At 37.2% G+C, this 10,182-nt stretch overlaps 1 protein-coding gene across 1 annotated transcript in view; it reads right to left on the bottom strand.

The window, feature by feature from the left end:
- EXTL2 (exostosin like glycosyltransferase 2) overlaps positions 1-10,182 on the bottom strand; it is a 54,055-nt gene that overhangs the window by 24,693 nt on the left and 19,180 nt on the right. The gene's annotated exons all lie outside the window — the stretch shown is intronic.

Raw genomic sequence — 10,182 nt, 5'->3', positions numbered from 1 at the left:
TATCTTAAGTCTAAGTACTTCTTAAAACCTCCATTGCTACCATCTGGGTCAAACCACCACCATTTCTAAATCAGAGTTTCTCAACCTTGGCACTACTGACATTTTGCCCAAAAAATTCTTTGTCATGGGGACTGTCCTGTGCATTGTAGGCTGTTTAACAGCATCCCTGGCCTCTACCCACTACATGCCAGTAGCACTCCCACTCCCCAGTTGTGAAAAACCAAAAATCTCTCCAGACATTGCCAAATGTCCTCTAGGGGTTTAGGGAGTACAAAATCACCTCCCACTGAGACCTTTGGTCTATTATTGACATCAATCTCTTCTTTAGTCTTCCAGCTCCACCACTGTCCTTCTAAAATCTACACCCCACACAGCAGCCAGAGTGATATTATTAAGGACATAAATCATATCATCTCCAGCCCTGGTTTAAAACATTTCAGTGGCTTCCTTTGCACTTAGAAATCAGCTCAAGCTCCTGACATCATTTCCTTCTGCTCTCATCATCAGTCACTGCCCTATAGTCACTCTGGCATTCTTATTGTCCCTCAAACTTGCCAAGTTAATTCCCATCTCAGGGTCTTTACCTTTGATGTTTCCTGCTTGAAGCTCTCTTCTTATAGATCATACATGGTTACATCTCATCATTCAAGCCACATCTCATATGTCTCCTCCAGCTTTCCCTGAACCCCCCAGCCAAAGAAGTCCCCTAAAGCTGTTCTCCACAAAATTACTCCATTTTATCTTCTTTATCAGTACCAAAATTATACTATTTATTTTTACCTATTTATTGACTTCCTGCTAAAATGTCAATTACATGAGAGAAGGAACTTTCTTTGGTCTTGTTCACCACTGAGTCCTTAATTCTTGAAAAGTGGCTGATCAAAATAAGCTTTCAGAAAATATTAACTAACAAATTGTTAACTGAATAATTGGCTGATTAAATACATATGTGATCCAGGTACTGAGTTTTGGGCTGTGGCTAGAAAAATGAATAATGAGTCACGGTTCCTGCCCTCAAGGAGCTTGGTCCAATGGAGGTGTCAGAGAAGCAATACAAATTGCAATACAAAATGTAAATGCTATAACAGGAAGAAGCTCAAAGGCTGTAATAGTATTAATGTCAGAGGCCTTTAAATCAGACCTGGGGCCTCCAGAGAAGACTTTTCAGAGCGGGTGGCATGAAAGAATGAGTTGAAAGCGGTGAGTCAAAATTAGCTCTGTGAGTGGGTGTTGTGGACTGAACTGTGTCCTCCCTGAAATTCATACGGTGAAACCCTAACCCCTAGTAGCTCTGAATGTGATTGTATTTGGAGTTAGGGCCTTTAAAGAGGTAATCAAGTTAAAATGAGGCCATTTGGTTAAGCCTTAATCCAATCTGACTGATGTCCTTACAAGAAAGAAGAGAAAATTTGGACACTCAGAGAGACACCAGGGATGCATGTGCGCAGAAGGAAGATCATGTGAGAACACAGTGAGAAGACGGCCATCTGCAAGCCAAGGAGAGAAGCTTCAGAAGAAACAACCCTGCCAACACCTTGATCTCTGGCTTCTAGCCTCTGGAACTGTGATAAAATATATTTCTGTTGTTCAAGCCACCCTGTCTGTGGTACTTTGTTATGGCTGCCTAAACAAACTGATACTATGAGGTGGAAGAGTGAAGTATGCCTATATGGGAAGAAAAGCATCTGAGTGTGGAGCACAAGCTGGGTGACCACAAGAGAAGAAGCTGGAGACATAAGCAGGGGTGAGCTCCTGGAACCCAGCTGAGGATTTTGAGCTTTATGGGGAAGGGTCTTGGGAACACTGAACAGTATAGGCAGCAGAATAAGGTGATCAAATTTGCTTCTCAGAGAGAGAACTTTGGTGATACTATAATGAAGAGAGTTTCGAAGGGCAATCCTGGACACCCTAAGAGCAACAAGAAGGCATATGGCTTTGGAGTCCAACAGACCAATGCTCTGATCCTGGTTCTGCCATTGAAAAGCCTTGTGACCTTGGGCAAGTTCGTCCTCTCCCTTTGCTTCTATTTCCTCGTTTGTAATTTTAGGCATAATCGTTCTTACCCTGAGGGGCGATATGAGGATTAACCAAAACAGCTATGTAAAATACTTGACAGAGTACCTGATCCATTGTAAACAATGAACAGTTGGTAGCTATTAAAATGTCTAAGGCAATAATAGTAAAACTGGAAAAAAGGGATGAGCTTGAGCAATCTTAAAGATAGATACTCTGAAAAATTCAGCAGTTATTGATATTTTTATGTCTGGGGGTAAGGGAGAAGATGAAATCAAAAAGAGCTTCCAGACCTTTGATTCAGGAAGCTTTGGATTGTAGTGTCATTCACCCAAATGGGGAACATAAGAGAAGAAGCAGAGAGGGGAAGAGAATAAATTTAATTTGGGATATATTGAGTTTGCGGGATCCCTGGTATATTTAAGAAGAATTGTGGCATAGATAGTTGAATATAGGGACTTAAGATCAGGAAAGAGTCTTGGGCTAGAGACGTAAACTAGATTGACGAGAGACTATCCAGAGAAAGTATGCAGAGTGAGAGAGAAGTATAAAGTAGGTAGAACTCCAGGGACCCATCCAAAGGCAGAAGAGGAAATAGGATAGGAGGCTGAAAAGGAACCAAAGAGATATAAGAAAAAGAAAGAGACCAAGGAGGAAAGAAGTTTTAAAAAGAGAGTAGTCAACAGTACAAAAGCCAAAGAGAAATCAAACAAGGTAAGGACCGAGACACACTCATTGGTTAATGTCCTGCCTGGACAGCAGGCATGACTTGGGAAAGGATGGTTTCATGGAATGAAAGGGGTACAAACCCTACTATAATGAGGCAAAGAACAGATGAGAGGCTAGGAAGTGAATAATATGAGCTTTCTTAAGGAAAAGAGAGAGAGAAGACTACCTGTAGAAGGAAACTCCTTTTGCTCCCTCTTCCTTCATAATTCCCTATTTTCCATCATGCTAACTTCCCTTTTATCCAGAGGTTCTCAACCTTGGGTCCATAGACCCTGTCAAGTGGTTCATGAATAGAATTTAAGGGGTCTATGTATTTAGAAAGGAGAAAAAAATTACAGCTCTAATTTTACTAGCCTGAAATTTAGCATTTTCATCAACTTTGCCTACTTTGTGAATGTAGGTAAAAACTGCAAAAGATTAGCAGTGCCTGTGACTGTCAAAAATATATTTTCATATCATATCACAGTTGTCACAGATTTCTCAAAACATCATTTACACTCATCGCTTTTATGAAATTATGGTAGTTATCAAACTTACTGCTAAATCTTAATAAGTTGTTTAAACCTATTTTGAAAACTGTATTTATATGTAATTAATTTTCTTTGTAGTCTTATGTATTTTATTTTATGTTCTTTAAAAACACTTTTCTAAGAAGGGATCTGTAGGCTTCCCCAGATGTCAAAGAATTTTTGGTACTAAACAGTTAGGACTTCTTGCTAGTCCATTACATAAGCCATGTACTACTCCATTATCCCCAATTTTTGGTTTTTATATGCTGCTGCCCTTATTTCAATAAGCCACAATTGTCCTAAACATTCCTCCAGGGAAAATAGCCACGTGCCTCTATGTGCTTTTCTATTGATCTGATTGCCTATCGGTCCTTCCACTTTTCACCTGGTCATTGAAAAGCCACATGTTTGGAAATGGCAAAATCCATTCAAGTATTCATTCACTTATTTGCCTACCATCAACAAACATTACTGAGCACAAGGTTCTATGTTACAACTTGGAGATGCAGCACTGGTACCTCCTAGGAATTTATAATTTGGGGAGTGGTCAAAAGAGAAGAGAGACAGACATACATAAACAGTTATAAGACAATGTGGAGGTTGCTTTACACAGAACATAGAACATTTTATGGTATATGAGATACCAGAGGAAGGCTTCATGCAAGAGGTGACATTGAGAATAAACAGAATGCCATTAAAGGACTGAGTTTGCCAAAACTAGGCAAGTAATGTTCACGAAGCTGTTACTCTGTTTTCTAAAAACCTTTGAAACGTTAAACATAATGGAATAAGAGAGATTTCAAATCTTGATATATAGATTTAATTACCATCCTTGATTAGAACTAAGAAAAAAAATGAGGAAAAGATTGAATATTTCAATTCCTTTAAGCATTTATATAGAGAAACAATGTTCATAATCATTACAGAAGAAAATATTAGGCAAATATTAAGAAAGCATTTTGATACAAAGAGTTGTCAGCTTTTCATAGATGAGTGCATGACACCTGCTGGCCAAATTATATAATTTCCCTCTCCAAAGGAATGGTGAGTAATAAAGCCGATGTAATTAATACTGTTCTCCTACCTAGGAATTATATATTAGATTTCCTTTAATCGCCTTTAATCAGCAGGAAGGAGATATTTTGGAATGGTGAATCTGGTCCTTTTTTTGTTTTTGTTTCTGTTTTTTTGGCTTGAGAAGTTCAAGAAGGTTTAAATAACTTAGATATTTAATGCAATTTCTTTAACAGTACCTTAACTGAGATTTGGAGAGAAGTAATTCTCACTCAGGATCACACACAAGTGGGTTGGCCAGCTAACACTAGTACCCTGGTTTCTCCTACATTCCCAGACCAGGCTAAGTATTCCAAGGCAAGGTTCAGGCTGTTAACTTCTCTATCTCTTGTTATTTGACTCAACTATTCATAAATTTTTATGAAATTATTAATACTTTGTGTCCAATGTCTCTCAATTTTTTTAACAGTCTGGTTTACTGAGGTAAAATTTACATAAAATAAAAGTCGGCAATTTTAAGTTTGTAGTTTTATGAGTTTTGATAAATGTATATAGTCACATTAACACCACCACAATCAAGATCTAGAATATTTTTATCATCCCCCAAATTTCCTTCAGGCTCTTTTGTAGTCAATCTCCTCCGCCTACCCCCAGGCTCTGGCACCCACTGATCTGTTTTGTCTCTATGGTTTTGCCTTTTCCAGAATGTTATACACATGGAATCATATGGTATGTAGCCTTGTGTCTGTCTTCTTTTATTTGGCTTAATGATTTCATATTCCGCCATGGTGTTGCATGTATCAGTAATTGGTCCCCATTTATTGCTGAGTAGCATTCTATCGCATGGATAAACCACAATATATTTATCCTTTAACTAGATGATGGAAATTTGAGTTGTTTTCGGTTTTTGATGATTATGAATAAAGTTTTGATAAACATTTTTTATGCATGTCTTTGTGTGGGTATACATATATTTTCACATTTCTTGGGTAAATGTCCAGGCATGAAATTGCTAGGTTATATGGTACGTGCAGATTTAATTTTATTATAAAACTGGCTTTTGCTTTTTAAAAGTGGTTTTACACATATCTCTTTACTTTTCCTTATTTTAGCCTAATTCTAGTTGTGTCCCATACCATTGTTGTAGAAATCTTTTGTACAAAATATAGCTTGAACTCCAAGTGTGACAAAAATGCAACAAGAGGCCTCTTTAATACAGGGTCATGAAATAGCAGTTTTAGAGGAGCAGAATATTGCATAAAGGAAAGAATATAGCCTTGGAACCATCTGAGTTCTGTCACTTTGACTTTCTGCGTAACTTTTCTTTATTACGCAAATTACCTGACCTCTCTGAACATCTGTTATTGAATCATCAATGGTAGGTGATACAAGTATCCACATTGTTGGCTGTTGTTACAAATTCCCCACATCATAGACATTGCTGTTACTGCCATTAGATTAACAACTTTTGCTACAAGCAAAGGCTACATTCTAGAAGACATGGTATCACACTCTAGATATTTTAGGGATTCATTAGGAATTAATGTGTTTCTTCAGGGGCTGTAAATATGTCACCCAGAGACAAATGAGTTTCCTTTGGCTGTAGTGTCTGTGATGTGTGAGTTTTTAAAATACTGTTATTCTTACACTTTACCCCAGATTAGCATTTTGTACTTAAGGTCATGTCTTTTATATGTCACTGAGAAATGCTATTGTCACATAAATTATGACGATAATAACAATGTGTTATAACTTATGTAATATGATTTACCTAGGCAAGGGCCCATTTTAACTTAATAACTTCTGAAGGATTGATTTTTTTCTATAGCTCCACTTAAGAAGATATTCTTAATCAAACACATTGACAGTAGATTTTTTAACTGCTATTTTAAGACTCTTTTCACTCAGTTTACTGGCAGGTATTTAATCTGCTAAAAAAAAAAAGAAAAAGTGTTACTCAGTTAATTAGGTTGCACTGACATCTGCTGGTAAAATAGAAAATTCCATTAAAATCATGTTTTATAAATTTCAATAGAATCAAATAGTTTAACTCAGTCTTTAAAACTTGTATTTGCATTCTGGGTTTAACAAATTAGCGGCTTTACCTAATGATTTCTGATTCATAGTTCAATTTGATTCAAGTGGTTTGTTAGCCTGTTGCAACTTTTTTTGGGATCTTCCTAAAGGCCCGTGGCAACAGACGCTTGGTTAAGAAGTAAAACATCTTTTATTTTTTAATTAAAAAAAAATTTTTTTTATGTTGTAGAATAGCCGATTAACAATGTTGTGATAGTTTCAGGTGCACAGCAAAGTGACTCAGCCATACACATATATATATATATATATATCCGTTCTCCCCCAGACTCCCCTCCCATCCAGGCTGCCACATAACACTGAGCAGAGTTCCCTGTGCTATACAGTAGGTCCTTGTTAGTTATCCTTTTAAAATATAGCAATGTGTACATGGCAATCCCAAACTCCCTAACTATCCCTTTCCTTCACCCTTCCCTCCTGGTAATGGTAAGTTCATTCTCTAAGTCTGAGTCCATTTCTGTAAAACATCTTTTAAATCATAACCTCTTCTAGTCAGTGTTTACCACTGAAGGATGACATCATCAACTTCTTTTTTATCCCATCATCATGATTATGTCTTTTGGTCCTAAAGCAGTACAACAGTAGTGATGTTTATTAAGTTAGTTTTCACTTTGAGAAAGGATTCCTGGAAAGATAGGCTTAGGGTGTAGGGAAGGTTGTAAGCTCCAGCAGAGCTAAACTCTAGGGGATACTTTTTTCTTGTCAGGAAGTATAACATGGCTCCTTTAAAACCTACCAATTCAACACTGATTTAGGGTCACAGAATTTTACAAGTGGAAAGAAAGTTACTAATCATTTAGTTTATCCCTCTCCTTTGTAGATGTGGAAACTGAGACCTCCATAAACTTACATAACTCATTACCTAACTGATACAAGAAACATGTCTCTTAATTCTCTCATTCCAGGATTCTTTCCTATATAAATTGTCTTCACTAGCTGTTTATTAAGTTTATTGTTTAAACCAAACATACTTGACCATAAATAAATATGATTATTTGAAAATTTGTACTTAGTTTACTTTAACTTAACCATCCTGACTTTCTCTAACTAGAGATGTATTATGAAAATACACACTATATTATGTAATATTGCTCTGTAGTGCTTCAGAAATATATGTTTATTCATAGGTCCTTCCCAGAAACTGAAGCTCCATTGTCTATTTCTTCAGATGTGAAAATAGAAAAAGGCAAGTGGATCAGAAAAAAAAAAAAAGTCAGAAATAAACCTTAACCAGGGAAATTTCTGGCTCCTTGATCAGATTTTGGGTCACAGAATTATGCACCAGATGTCTTAATAGTAATATAAACATGTTTCCCCCCCCCCCTTAATTTTGTTCCAATAGGCACTGTTATATAAGATAAAACTTTAGGAATGCAACTGGCAGTGTCATAAAGTATTAGTTATATAGATAAATTACCAAATATTCTATAATATGTCATGCACGTTTTTTCTCAGCTTCAGCACTACTGACATTTTGGGACAGTTAATTGGGGGGCGGCGGTGTTGCAGCTTCCTCCCTATAGGCCAGTAGACTGCTCCCATTTGTAACAACCAAAAATGTGTCTTCAGACATTGCTGATGACCCCTGGGAGGAAAATCAGCCCAAGTGAAGAACCACTGCTGTAAATTAAAGCTGCTTCCTTCAGATTTATTTTTTTTAATCTGCTTAAGTATTCTGACCAAAAATTTTGTCCTTTTTCTTTTCAAATAAAAACAATATTGACATATGAAAAGAGAAAGAGCCTTGAGTCATCTCTAGTTTAAATACTTCATTTAAATATTTCATTCTGAGCCAGAGCTAATAAAGTGGGTTCCTTAAATTGTTTTCAGTACTTGCATATTTATTCTCACTTCTTTTTCTGCGCTAAGGTATAATTTTGACACAGCTACTAATTCACAACCAAGTTTTTTTCACTCTCAGCTGAGCTGCTCTTTATTTGTAATGGCTTTTAAAAAATTCTTTCACTTTCCTGATACTGTAAAGTTCTTCTACACGTTGTGCCCTTTGAAACCAAAAACAACCAGTGAAATTTTAGGGCAGGTATTTTCAACCCCACTCAGCAGATGAGGAAATTTAGTGGAGCCAGGACTCAGTGCATGTTTCCAATGAATCAAATGCTCTTTGCGTTTCATCCACAATAAGTATACTTTTGAAAATATTTGGGTTTTATATCGAGAGGGCCTTCATGAATGGAGAGGAGGTGGAAGGGGAGAGAGAGAGAAAGTTGGAGGAACCTAGCAGAAAAATAAAAACTGGCTTATGAAATAGCATGCTGTAGAGGATGATCAGATCTCACCATTTATGTCCTCGTAGCTACCAATGAGATTTAGCACCTCTGTCTTCCTCTTCAATCACAGCATTTTCCTCCACTCCATCCCCTTCCTTCCCACTCCCTCTACCTCCTACCCTCCCCACTGCCACCACACGTGCACGTAGGTGTGCACGTAGGCACGCACGTGCACACACACACACACACACACACACACACACACACACTCGCTAACCCACTCCTGACTTTGTGGTCAAAGCCCTAGGTCTTTTTCAGAGGAACCATTGTGAGTAATTTTTGTTGCTTCCAAGTTTTTTTTTCCTGGGACCAGCAAAGAGCCAACAATTCATTGCCTATACTCAAGCCTGGGAGCAAAGAATTTCTGGAAGCACTTCAAAAGATCCCTGAAGCTTACACTGTCCTGGAATCTTTCATTTGACAGTTGATTGCCTGTTTTTTCAGCCTTCTCAACATGGAGTTCTTAACACAGCCAGAGTCCTTCCAAATTCTGCAGCGTTTGAGTATTTTGTGCATGGAAAAAGAAATAAAGAAAATTTAAAATAATATGCGATGTTGAGAAGTCTGATGAGAAACAGGTGCTCTCAGATGTGGTAATACTATAGCTATGGCAATGCTTCTTGGGGATATATAGCAATATGTATTAAAAACCCTAAAAATATGAAGACTAGATAGATCCAGGCATTGGACATCCTGGACTTGATTTTAAAGAAATCATTATAGGTAGGCTCAAAGAGATCTGTTCAAGGCAAGGACACTTACCCAAATGTTGTTACAATAATAAGAAATCATCAAACAGAATAGCAATATGATTGATTATATAAACTATGGTTTACCCATCCAATGAAATACCAAACAAATCATGCTTTTAAAATATATGCCTAGAAAAGTCAGGAGGAATAGACACAAAAATGTTTAGCCATTGTTAATGTGGTTGGGGGCTTTTCAATTCTTCTTTGTACTGGTCTGAATATGCCAAAATTGCTAGAATGAATATGTACTGTTTTAACAAGAAAAAGGGCATTTGAAATAAAGAAAATGAGATGAAAATTGCCATAATTATGCAGAAACACTGTTATGTAGAAACATTTGTTAGGGAGAAAAAATTTCCCAAATATCGCACCTGGTGTGTCCGAGGGCCTTTCTGATGCTTGAGTGGTGAGTTGAGTAGAATTAACTGCCTTTATGGTCAATGACACACCCCAGCATCTTTCCTTTATTGACCATTTAAAATGGGCAAGGCACTGTGTTCATACTTATACAAGCTATCTCCTTTATTCCTTAAAACAAACCCCTACGTAGATATTATTCTCATTTTTGCAGACGAGGAAGTTGAAGCTCCAAGAGGTGAAGTAAACATGAGATGCAGGAAGGATTTGAGCCCAAGGACTCCACTGGCACATTTAACCCCTGAGCTATATTGCTTTTCTGATGTAGCTCTAAGCCTGAGCGTCCTCTCTTCTCCAGATCATTTTGAGCAAGAATAAGAGGGTGCAGGGAAAAAGAGTTTTAGTATACGTCTAGCCTCAATCAAT

Source organism: Balaenoptera borealis, assembly GCF_965194805.1.
Source record: "Balaenoptera borealis genome assembly, chromosome: 1".
NCBI lineage: Eukaryota > Metazoa > Chordata > Mammalia > Artiodactyla > Balaenopteridae > Balaenoptera > Balaenoptera borealis.
The sequence above is the reverse complement of the archived record's forward strand: the minus strand, read 5'-3'. Positions and strand labels throughout refer to the sequence as shown.